This window comes from Vidua chalybeata, chromosome 6 (genome assembly GCF_026979565.1).
Source record: "Vidua chalybeata isolate OUT-0048 chromosome 6, bVidCha1 merged haplotype, whole genome shotgun sequence".
In the NCBI taxonomy this organism is placed as follows: Eukaryota; Metazoa; Chordata; class Aves; order Passeriformes; family Viduidae; genus Vidua; species Vidua chalybeata.
The window spans coordinates 52,031,727-52,042,666 of NC_071535.1; the positions used below are offsets into that span (position 1 = coordinate 52,031,727).

Genomic DNA, 10,940 nt, shown 5'->3' on the forward strand with positions numbered 1-10,940 from the left:
CTCTGTTGCTCATCATCTTTCTGCTACTATCTGAATTCAGCTCCTGCTTTTTATTGTCAGTTGCCCTACTCCTAAAAAAACACTAATCTTAGTTTGATTCAGAGGCCCTCATCATTCAGGTTTTTTAAATCCACATGATAAAGCCTAGAGATGAAATTAACCTTTTTCCATTAGACCCAGTATAGGAATACTCCATTCAGTTTGTAGAAATTATGGAGGTAAGCGTTCATTGTGTATTGAAAACAAAAACTTTATATATATATATAAATTCTCATTTATGTCAATGAATCCTGGATCAAAACATCTCTCACTGACTATCTAATATTTTGGGTTATCCTAAGTCTCCACAAAAAAAAAGTTAACATGTACTTGCCCCTTACTCTCTGCCTAACTAGGAGGTGAAATTTAATTTTAAAAAAGTAGATTCGGAAACAATTTGAAAAGTTGCAGCCAGAACTACAGTGCTGGGTGAGGAAGAGGTGAGCAGACACTGCTGGGATAATTCATGGGGCCCAAAGCAGCTGTTCTGTGTGGTCTCCACCCCAGCTGACCTTCCCACTACATGTTTGCCTGGGCTGGACAGGCAGATGAGCCTGCCAACCTGTCCTGCTGCAAAGCACATGGGAAAGGGAAAAGGAAGTTTTTAGTCCAAAACAAAGCACTTGGCTATGCAGGGCTGGATTCCTGCTGGTTTAGCCATTATCCATAGGCTCATAAATATGCATTACATATTTGAATTTATCACATGAATATGCCACCTACCTTAATTATCATGCTTCCAGAGCACACCTCCAAGTCCGGTGGCTCAGCTACAGGTGAATAAGCAGACAGTGTATTTGTCTCAACTTTATCTTCCAGTTATTCTCTCATGTGCCTGTCACTGCAAACTCCATGGTTCTCTCACTGCTTTGTTTGGGAGACAGAGCCTTAGCTGAACTTTCACCAACTTCTCTGTTGCTTTCTCCAGCTCACAGAGAACTGTCTCACAGGGAGACAACTCAACGGCAAACAATACCAGAATTAAAGCTGAAATCACAATTAAATCTTATGTGATGCTCTTTAACAGCACAAAGCAGTCTGATACCTCTCTTGGCATTCCACTAAATACAAATGTCAATATCAGAACAGACAAACAAAGGAATATGTCACCAGCAGGGTCAAGTAGCTGCTATCATGGATTGTCTGTGACAGACAAGAAGCCTCGATGCTCACAAGTGGATGAAGAATTTGTCACCATTTATCCCCTTTCTAGGGCCTAACAAATTCCAAGCCACAGTGGAACTGGCATCCATAAAATGTAGGTCTCACATCCATCTACAGCTTGAAAGCAGCAGCACAAGCAGAGATTATGGCACACACAGAGTTCATTACAGCTCAGATGCTGGGCTTGGAGTGCTTTCAGAGGGAAGCTAAGGGCTAAATGGAGAAAAAAGAAAAGCAGAACACTGAGGAAGAGAAAAGACAAGATTTCCCTGGGAGTTAACAGACAACCTTTCCCAAAGCACAAAGATTTAGATGAAGTCTTACTTACAGGTAAAATGGCAAGAGTCTGAGAGCCCTTGCCTCTCCTGAATTTATTTTTTCTAGAGAGTTACCTGTGTTATCCAAGTTTTGCAGCCACAGGAAAAGCAGAGCAGGCAAAAGAAGATTATCCCCAGCTTACCTTGGCACTAGATGAGAAGGTAGCTCTGCCACCTGGCAACATCCCCCTTCACTTCCCAGGCCCGAGGACACCTCTGGAGAGAAAGAGCAGCTCCTCTGCCAGCTGCTCTACAACTACAGCAGCAAGAGTAGTGCTGCTTCAGAGGCTAATAAACACTGGGCCAAGCAGCAGGAAACAGCTCTGCACCAATCCCTAGCACTGGGAAGGGAAAAGCTGAAGTTCAGCACCTGTGAAAGCAGGGAGGGAGGCTTGCAAGATACCCTGAGGTTGAGTAATAACAAAACCAGGCTATCAGGGCTGTGCCATTAAAACTTGCAAGTATCCCTGAGTGTCCCAAGGGCTTTCAAACAAGACAGGTGACAAGAAGGAGACAGCATGAGCTCCCTGTGCTTGTCCTTGTTTTCCCCTTTAGTACAATTAAATAATTCCAGATATTTACTCATTTCCACAGGAGAAATATTGATGGATACCTCCATAAAACATCAGAAATGCACACACTAACCTAAAGCTGCATGAATTGTATTGATGGGAACTGAATGCTGTGTTAATGGTTTTGGAGATTGTTAAGTAAATAATCTTTACAAACAGCTTTCAGGGAGGTGCAGATGATTTTACACCTCTTCTTTATGATCCCTTTTTTTCCTTTCCTATCCTGATCTCAACTTTCATTCAAGTCAGTCATTTCTTATGCAGTTTGAGCGGCACAGGTGGTGTTCTGCTCAAAGATTAAGTTAACAATATAGCAGGGATGTAGCAGGCAGTAAAAGCACAAGCTGTGATATGGAACTGCAGCCTGATTTGCAACTGCTTAGTGGAAATAATCAGAGCTTGCTGATTATTTGGTAAGTTTTTGCACTTTACTCATTTGCCATATCTTCAAAACAATATTTCTGGCTCACAAAGCTCATTTGAATAACACTGGATAATAGGATTTTGTGAGCCTAGAACCAGGATTAAGATATGAAGCAAGCTGGAAACTTCAGTCATTACAATCCTGTAGCCTAAATGAGAAGCACTTTCACACACAGTGAGTCAGTCAATATGTCCTATTTCTCTTTGTGCCCACATAGAAAGAAACATGATTCTAGGCCCTTTCCCATGACTTCAAGTGATAGGAGTTTTCACCAGGACAAAGGATCAAAATCATTAGAACTCCTCATTAATTTCACCCCATATTGCAAAAACTATTTGTACTCCCTCAAGTTGAAAGGAAAAATGTCAAGAGACAGATTCATCTCCTAACTTGAAGGACTTCCCAGAACAATGAGCAGAGTCAGTGTCTGAAACATCTGCTCTTTGCTGAAGAAGGGTTGCAAGATCTTCCAAGCCAGCCCTCCCAAAATCTTTGGTCTCTGCCCTAACAGTTGGAACAGCAGGATGAGCAGAGTGCTCTGCACAGTGCTGGTCAGTTAGCACTTGTCCCCTGTGATTGTGACTGGGTGTCCCATGAAGACTACTAATCTTTTTACTAAGGGGAAAAAATGCAAACCAGTAAGTCAATGTGACAACCCCATCAAAATGATAAAATGAATTATGGCTTTAAAACTTTATGCAGTGACTGTTTTTAATAACGTGGGAGTTAGAGAATAATGTTAAAAGTTTCAACTCAAAGACCTGGTTTCCTGTGCTGGCACCAGTCTTAACACTAAATGTTAATGCATTAAGCATTCTTACATCTTCATTTTAAGGAGCAATTAGGAGACAGATATACTCACACTGGAATAACATCCCATTCCTGTGTGTGTGAACACACACACGGTGCACTTCTGACAGAAACCCACTGTGCTTTCCCTGAGTCCTTAAGGACTTCTCCATTTGCACAAGTTCACTGAATTCTCAACTGCACTGCAGCAGCTGACAGCTTTTCAGCCTACAGACACAGCTCCACCAAACGTATCTTCAAAGAAGGGGTGAAGATGGCATTAAAAGTGAACACCAACTCTTGTCCTGCGTTCCTCAACCTACCGAGCACATCTCTAAGGTCAGAAGCTCACAGCAGAATGTAGCAAAAGCACTGGCTGTAGGAATTAGACCATTCATTTCCCTGAACAGCTTAATTATCTGAGAATACATTCCAAGTTACATTACTCTAAACCATGTACATTACTCTAAATCCATGTTCACCGTGGATTAAGCTAAGGCAGGCCAGACTCAGCTGGCTAAGAGCACAAAGCTCCAGACCTCAACTGATGAGTAAGAGCTCTCACTGTAACTCACTGCAGTCACCTCTATCCCAGAATAGTCTCCAGTTCTCTGCAACTAAACTATCTTAACTGCAAACTCTGATTATCAGCAACAGCCCCAAACAGGAAAACACAATCCACACACAAGAGGGTGGGCTGCCAAGAAGTATTAATGTAGTAGCTGATCCCTATCCCTACAGTTTGTAGTAGTGTTGACTTCAGAAAGTTCAACTGCTAATGGAGAACACATCTTTTAGGCTCAGTCCTCAGTGAATAAAAAGTTTCTAGCAAAATCTGACAGCTGCTCAAAGCCTACAAGAATGAGAAGTGGATTTAAATCTGAAACTCCATAAGCAAGCATCCCCATTGCTCAAATCAGTCTTAAAATCTTCTGCACAATGAAAAAACAAGGACCAGGAAAAGGGTAGCTACAGAGAGAGGGGAATCTCCACCATGGCCCCTCTCTATCAGGGCAGAGCTCTACAGTAGCATAGGAGACCAGGATTTATGGAATCTGCATAGGACCTCATAAGTGGGCAGGACTTCTCCTCCATGACATTTAACTTGACACAGGATGAGGCAATTCTACATGAAAAAAAAATCAGGAAAAGATTTTGCAGTCGAATAAGGGATAAAAATAATTAGTACTAACTCTCAGATGATGTATGTACACCCAAAAAAACATCCAAAACTCTTCCAAAAGGGGGAATTTCAGGTCTTCTAGGGTGTGACTCTCCAAGGCTTGGCAAAGCCACTTATAACCTCACCAAAGTTCAATTTGACTAAGAATGTTTACAAGCACAAAAACTAGGCCAAATTGAGAATGTAAATATTTGGATTTAGTTCCCCAAACTTGTCTCTGTCTGCACTGCCAACTAAATCCCAACTGCAGAAAAAATCTGAAAAGCTACAGTTGCACACACTTTACAGCACACAGACAAAACTAACACACATGGCACTCAGCAACTGGAAAAAAAAGAAATTAAAAAAAAAAAAAAAAACCAAAAAGGAAAACTCCCAAATTCATAATCTAAACTAAACTTATTCTAAACAAGACATCAATGAAGTTTGGACCAAAAATCAACTCTGCTATCATTTCAGACATTTTGAAAGTCTGATCAGTCCAGATGTTGGTCCTCTGCCCTGCAGGAACCTCGGTTATATTAAACATAGCTAGATTACTCAAGACCTCATAGACAATATGTTTGTGGCACACAGTGGTAACTTTGACCTAAACCACATTCTCTTAAACCAGGACTTCCATTTTTCAGGAAGATGAATTGAGGAAAGACTTCTCTGGAATCACAGTAATTTATTTGGCAACCTCAGTCCCATATTCAGAAGTTATTTAGGAGCCCAGATCACCTGGAGTTCTCAACACACATGATCTTTTTTTCTCTATTTTTACCCCTGTTCTTTTAGAAATAGATAAGAATGGCAACCATGGATTCATGTAGGGGACTTTTGACTTCCCAAAAACACAGATCCCAAGGGATACACCATATTCTCAGCTGCCAGGTCCCAGCCCCTCTTCAAAAGTGTCAAGTGCCTTTCAGTCCTCCATCTCCATTGCAGATACTCACTGGAGGAAAAGAGAGAGGTGAGGGTGTCATTAAGACCAGCATTTTTGTTGTCGTATGATAAGAATTTGGGCATCCTTACTTCTACTACAGTAGACTAACAAAAAAATCCATCCTTTCCCTCTTCAGTTAAGCAGGAAAAGCACGAATCTGGTTCTTTTGCTTTACTCAGCTGTGGGAAACTTGGGTTTACTTTCCAGTTAAAAGCAGGCTCTTCAGTGTACTTCACAGTGACCTCTTCACAAGGGGCTTGTATAATTTCTTTAAATGCCCCTACACTAAAAATAGTCCTACTTCCTAAACATGAGTGTTTGGCAGTTCCAGGCATTCTGAGATCCGCATACCACTTTAATTTTTTTTTTTTAACTGGTAACATTTATTTAACCAGCAATTAAAAAAAGGAGGCCCAGCCACCCCAGTGATTCTTCCCAGAGGGTCTTAGATGTTTATGAAACACAATGAAAACAATAAAGTGGACAAAATCATGCTATTCCATCAAGTCCTTGGCAAGACTTCCCAACCAAGAATAAATTGGCATGGTATGTTACAGTCAACAGATTACACAATGGTTTACAGGGTCACAAATAATAAGGGGTCACACACTCCTCAAAGAGCTGCAGTGTACATGAAGGCATTTGCTTAAAGGGAAAGAGCAATGCTTGATCCTGAGCTTCTTGGAGCACATTCTGGCAGCCACAGCACAAACATGCTGCAGGGATAGGAGAGGACAGAAGGCACCTCTCCCCCTGAGCCAGGAAGGGCAGTGACTACGCAGCACAAGCTGGCAGGGGGAGTTTAGCACCCTGAAGGGAGCAGCAGAAAGCCAGGCCAGGGCAGGGCTCTTTTTTCTGCACACAAGAGGAGAACACATGCTACATCCTTCTAGGAACAGGACAGTCTTCCATGCCCCAGTGAAGCCCAGCACCACCATCCCTGTCAACCTTTCCCAAAAGCCCCTTTCCTTACTCCATACTCTTGAGGAAACTGGTTCTACCTCAGAAGCAAGATATCAGTTCCATGTCAGTCCTGTCACCCTTAACAGTGCACAGACTGTAGCTAATTTAAAAAGATGCTTGACTACACTCCAGAGTAACTCGATAAAGTCATCACCATTGCTATAAATGTGTTGCAGTTTTATTTTAAATAACTAATCTTAAAGAAAGAGGGAAATGAATGGTCAGACCCATAAATCTTACTCTTACATGTCAACGTGGTTACTGTGTCACCTGCATAACCTGATCAACACAATGAAAGTTAAATTTTGGTGCTCTTAAAACATAAATTATTTCCTCAAACCTCACCTTAAATGCATGATACTCCTACTTTTGCCCTGTTAACTTACCCTTCCATTATATGGAAATTTTCATCCACCAACTATAAATTAATCATGTATAAACAAAACATTCTTAAGTCTTAAAGACAAATCAACCTCACTTCAATTCATCCTATCATCAAAAACCAGACTACAACTAACAGTTTCATCCTTCATCTTCCACGGGTTTGGATCACTCCAATTTTATTGGATTATTTAATATATGCCTGAAGTTAAGTCTGACTAGCCACCATAAAAATGAAAGAACCCCTACTCCCCAAGTCAGTGCAGGGTGTAGAAAACGCTACTACTGACATACTCCATGCAGTAATACTATGCACCCGGCTTCATTCAGCTTGACTACTAAATTCAAAGTACATTTGAGTGATAAAACTGGAGTAAACACAAGAAGGCTCTCTCGTATGTAACCGCTACTCTTTGATTGCAGTGACCTTAGTAACGCAAACGTTTGGTACCAAGCCAAGAGCAGGACATCTGATTTTCCCACCAAGTGAACTGCGGCAGAACTCCCTTAGCTCTTCAGCCAAATCCGTCCTGGGATCCTAAAGTCTTCCGCCGGAGTCCAGGTGGCTCCTCTATATTTTTCAGCACGCACGCAAACACCGCAGCCGGCTGGACCGAGAATGAGAGTGGGCATAGTGCCGCAGGGTCCCCGTCTCCCCCAGCTCAGAGCCCCACGCTCGGCGCGTTGGCTACCCAGCCGGACTGGAGTTAGCCCGGTCCGGCCGAAGTGGTCCCGCGGGCTCTGTCCCTCCGCGGTGTCTCTGCCCTCGCCACCCACGCAAAAAGCAGCGTCCCGCGCGGCACGGCGGTGGCACCAGCGCGGGAGCACCGAGTCCCCGTTCCGCCCGTGCGCAAGGACCCCCGCCCATCTGCGCTCCCCCGGGGCAGGGCAGGGAAGGGTTCCGCCAGGATCGCGGGGCTGGCCCGCACCGGCACGGCCTCCGGCGGCTCCGCTGCCGCGGGGGCTCCGCGGTCTGGGGAGCCGCAGCTCCCGGCGAGCCCCCGCCGCCGCCGCGCATCCCCGCCCTCCCCCCTCCCCCCGCTCGCGGGAGGCTCTCGGCACGCAGGGACGGCCACCCGGAGCACGAGCAATCGTTTCTCCCCCTAGTCCCGCTCCCCTGCCCGGATTCCCGGAGGCGACCACCTCCCGGCAGTGCGCCTCCCCGGCCCTTACCCAGGTGCGCAGGGATGCGCTCCCTCCGCCGGCCGCCTGCAGCCCCCGTCCCGCAGCCCGGGCGATAGTAGCTTTTTTGGAGAAGCTGGGAACAGGGAAAGAAAAGGGGGAGGGAAGGGGGTGGGAAGGGACTGAGATCGAGGGAGAGAGAAGTATGCAAAGGCAGGAAGTGGAGACGGCCACGACCAGTGCGGGAGATTAATGGGAACCAGTCACCCGGCAGCCAACAAAGAAACCTGCTCCCCCAGCGCAGCGCAGCGCAGCCCGGCCCGGGCTGCAGCCCCGGGCTGCCGAGCCGCCGCTCCCGCCGGCAGCACTCGCCCCGACCCCGGCCCCTGCCCCGCGGAGGGGTGGGCACCGCCTCCCCCAGCCCCAAACCCGGGTCCCGGACAGGCGTGAGGGAGGGGACCAAGACAGGCAGGGCCAGCTGGTCCGCGGGGAGATGCGATGGGCACAGGAGGAGGAGAGGACCGAGCCCCCCGACTGACAGCCTTCCTCCTCGCTCTAGCCCGGAGGGGCGATACCACTTGGTTTTTATTTAAAACACTCCGAGCGCTGGGCTCCTCTCGGGGCAGAGCCGCTTGCGGGGCAGAGCGGAAGGGAGGAGGAGTGCAGGAGGCGCGCTTCCTGCGCCAGGCGCGGGGCAGATGGCTCCCATCAGGGAGCTGCGAACCAAGGAGCGCCCGGGCCTTTCCGAGCTCCGCGGGGTAGTTTTCCACTAACAGCACCTGTGGAGGACGAGGGAGGCAGCGGCGTGCCTCTGAACTTCGTGCCGGGTACCTTGGGTTGGGATGCAGCCTCCCGGGAGCAGCTCCTGGCAGCAATGTGGAATGCTCAGCTGCCTGGGCAGCGCAGCGCGAGTGTCTCACTCGCTGGCACGGCTCAGCCAGGGCTCCCAGGGCATCGCGCGTACCTGGGGTAAAGAAAGTCCCTGCATGTAACACTGTCTGTGCAGGCCACCAACCGCATTGTGCGGGCCAGCTCCCTGGCACACCGGCTTCTGGTGGTTTGGCAAATGAGAAATGCACCCAAAACGTTTGATATAAAATAATACAGGATAGTACAGGAAGAGGCAGGATGCTAGCTCTCAGCAGGACCGTGAGTATTGCAAAATACAGAGACTGCTCCTAGATCTTGAAGTGTTATGTGGGCATTGATAAAACAAGTCACTTCACAATCGATTAATCAAATTATTCTAGGTACAGAAGAAAAATAAAGAGCAGCATGTATTCTGCAATTTGAAATACAAATTCCAGCACTACACATTTCTGGAACTTTTAAGCACTTAGTGACTTTCTTTCCTTTGACTGAAATGGAAGCAAAATACTGTTCAGTGTCAGGCAAATGCTTACGAGCTTTCCTACTCAAGGATACTTCCCTGAGCCCAGAACCAAGTGCTTAGGATAAACTATTTCTGGCTTTTGCCACCTTACCAGTAAAATGAAATTCATTATGCTCAGGATAAACTATTCCTGGCTTTTGTCACCTCACCAGCAAAATGAAATACATTGTCTTTAGATATTCTGATCTGTCATCCCACACAAAGAGGAATCTGGTGGAAATGCCCAGCATTTCACAAACCTCCATTATATTTCAAAAGAATGAATGTACAGGAAATAAGAGTAACTCTCATCTGGATTCTGATGTGAATGTGTGTTTCAAAGCAAAAGCTATTTCAGCTGTCAGCCTTCTTGGGACAGATGTATTTACTCAGCTGCAAAAAGAGTACTGTGTCACCAAACATCAAAAAATGGTGGGAATTTAAATTTCAACACAACAGGAATAATTTACCTCCTGAAGAACAAGCTACTGCTACAAGTACCTGGCAGGAATAAAAAATGAACACAGTTTTCTCTCCGTGTTACAAAAACGACATAGGAGGGCCTTTCCAAGTCTATTTCACAAGAGCAGCAACATAACAAACCCACTCCCCTTTCCATTGCTAACAAAGCATGATGCAAAGATGTTCAGCTTCCAATTATGCAGGAAGCATAATTGTTCTGGCTGCTTCTCCACCATATCAAACACACTAACGTTGCTTTTATCAAATATTATTTTTCTCCCCCCTTTATGTCATATTCAGTTCCCCAGATCTCAAGCACTCCAGCAATTTGCCTAAATTTTCTTTGGTGTACAGGAGACCAAACTGGATTTGAACACTGAATGGGGGCTTTCAATGTCTTAATGAGCAAGCAGCCTGTGAAGGGCTTGTTTATTGCAGGGGCTGGCTGCTGCTCTGCTTAAGCAACTCGGGGATGACAACAAAATGTAAACTAGGAGAGGATTATTTTTCTTGCTTGTCAAAGAGATTACAGCTAGCAAAGCTCTCAACAAGAGTGAAGGACTTGAAGGATCAGGGTCTCCATGTTATCCTTGGCCACAGGGGACTTAAAGAAAGTTTTAATGCTTATTTTTCCTTAGTACTGTCACCTCGGTGCACACGAGGTTAGCGAAGGCTCGAAGGAGCTCTACTCCCACGTAGCCACAGCCACTTCCCAAGCCGCTCCGGTAACTCCGAGCGATGACCGCAGCCTGGCGCTGCTCTCCTGAGACAGACCCAGCTCCCACGGAGAGAACCGGCTTGTTCGGCGAGTGCTGCTCGCAGGGGCCCAAGCGCTGCGCGGGTTCTCTCACCGCCCCAGCGAACGGGCTGCCCTTGGGGGAGCGGATGCCGCGGGCGTGCAGCTCTGCCCGGTGACCCACAGCCGCGGCTCTCGGCCGGCCATCGCCCCCTACCGGCACTGGGAGCTCGTACCGCGAAACGGTAACCAAAAAGCAGCGGGGAGCACCGCTTCCCCCCAGAGACCACGGGGCACGACGGGGCTCGCACCTCCGGCTTTTGCGGGCTCTTCCCCGTTGTCGCACGGCGGCGACATCCGGGAAGCAGCATACGGGGGCACCTCACTGACCCTTTCCGGGAAAGCCTGTCCGGACGCGCCTGTCCTGCGTTACCGCAGGGCAGGGCGCGGGCGTAAGGGACACACAAAGTCCCCCGAGCCCTCCG

General features: G+C 46.9%; 1 protein-coding gene across 2 annotated transcripts in view; it reads right to left on the reverse strand.

Annotated features, from left to right (window-relative positions):
* DENND2B (DENN domain containing 2B) overlaps nucleotides 1-8,015 on the reverse strand; it is a 151,770-nt gene extending 143,755 nt beyond the window's left edge. For both annotated transcript variants that reach the window (XM_053944692.1, XM_053944691.1), the window contains exon 1: nucleotides 7,937-8,015. The gene's annotated coding sequence lies outside the window, so the exon portion shown is untranslated. The remainder of the gene's footprint in view (nucleotides 1-7,936) is intronic.
* Between the last annotated feature and the right edge of the window lie 2,925 nt (nucleotides 8,016-10,940).